The sequence below is a fragment of the Charadrius vociferus genome, unplaced genomic scaffold (assembly GCF_000708025.1).
Source record: "Charadrius vociferus isolate BGI_N301 unplaced genomic scaffold, ASM70802v2 scaffold661, whole genome shotgun sequence".
Taxonomy (NCBI): Eukaryota; Metazoa; Chordata; class Aves; order Charadriiformes; family Charadriidae; genus Charadrius; species Charadrius vociferus.
Window position 1 is genome coordinate 414237 of NW_009647002.1, and position 1897 is coordinate 416133.

The following is a 1897-nucleotide window of genomic DNA, read 5'->3' on the forward strand; positions in this document are numbered from 1 at the left end:
CCCTGCCCGGACCTGCCCCCGCGCTTTGGCTCCAGCAGCCGCGCGACGGGACCTCGGGCGCTGCGACATGCACGACAGCGAGCGAACCCGTGTGCCAAACCAGAAACGAGCCCCAAACCGACTTTCCACGAGCTGGTGCCACGCTGCCCCGCTGCCTTCGATTTCTGGAGAGTTGCAAAGAGAGAAACCGACTCCCAAAGGAACCCCCGGGTCGCGAGGGATGGGATTTAACCGCACGGACCCTCAGGAGGTCCAGGGGGGCAGACCCTCCCGGGGGTCCCCGTGGTCACCCCCTCCCTGCCAAGCACAGCTCGCGGCAGACCGGGACGGGTCGCTCGCGGCCGGGCTGGAAAGCTCTTCTGGGGGGGACACAAATGAGAAGAGGAGGAGAGCGGCACTGGTCTGCACAACCCAAATGCTGATGCAATGGAGGGATGGAGTCACGCTCCGGTGGGCTGGGGCTGGTGCTTGGGCTCCCCAGAAAGAAATAGTCTGTGTAGGTCACCTGACAGAGGCTTTTCTACCAGGGGAAAAAGGGGAGGATAAGGGAGAGAAAAAAGAAAAAAAAAACAACACAAAAAGAAAAAAAAAAAGGAAAAAAAAAGGTTTTTCCTTTCCATCGGCTGTGCAAAGCGGCGACTGCTCAGCACACTCCCGGGGGCACAGCTCCGAGGGTATCAGCCATCGGCTTCCCCACTGCACAGCGACCGTCCCGTTCACTGGGATAACCGGGAGCACAGTGATATGGCCCGGACTCTGCGTGCTGGGGCAGGCTGCTGGCATCTTTGTCTGCTTAAGTGTATACTAAATTCTCTCTATACATAATATAACCAATAAAATATATATCAGGTGTCTGGCTCTGATTTAAACAGATGTTTGCACTGCATGCTCAACACAGGGGATTAGAAAATAGAAGGAAACCAGCTTGAGTCTTTTACAAAAAGGTAGCAGCAAAAAGGTTTTCGAAAGTCTGAGATCGGCTGGGCAGGAAACAGTCCAAACAGCGAATATTCCCCTTACGTGACACTTTACACCCATCCGTCCAAGGCGATGGCAGAGAAACCTCCACCGCTGCAACCAGTGCCCGACCCCATCCATCTGCCTTCCGCAGGACGGGATGGTTCTACACCGACCCCGAGGGGCAGCACCCCAGAGCCCCCCGCGGTCCCGGCAGAGAGCAAAGGCAACTGCAGCAACTCTGCCTGGCGCTCCCCGAAAAGTAAACAGCTCTAAAAGAGGGCAGGCAGCCCGCCTGCGTGAGAGCCAGATTTTGGGCTGCCTCCAGACAGATTTCAAAGTGTATTTTACTGCTGTCTGGATCTGCCCTTGCCTGTAGAGGCTGGCTTTTGACTGTTCTCTCAAGATTCAGTGCTGGAAGGGCATTTTTGACAGCAGCACAAGAGCCGGGGCAGTACCGCACTCCTCCTCGCCCTTCTGTACGACCGGGGAAAAGAGCCGTAAGTCGGCAGAACGGTGAAGCAGCTCAGGGTTCGCTTCCGTCCTCCTGCAACACCCAGAGCGGGGAACCAGCCCCACCGCGGCGCGGGGAGCCGACAGCAAGAGGTTTGGCTTTGCTCGTTTGAAAGCGGAGTGGAAACCGCACGTTAAGCAGCGTCAGGAGGCGGCGGGGCTGTGGGCAGGGCGGCCACGGGGAGGACAGACGGACAACTCCCGGCTCTCTGGGACCAACATCTCCCCCGGGTTCCCAAACACCGCCCGGGGCAGAAGCCTCCTGCCCTGCCCTCGGCCGGGCTCTCCTCTGAGAGGACGCGGTCACTGCGGGTTACGTGGCCGCGGCCGCGCTGCGGGGGAAGGAGGTGTGTAACAGGACTGTGCCGAGCGGAAGAAGTGAGCAGAGAGCCGGAGTGCTCATAAATGCTAATAAAGTGCAGGAATG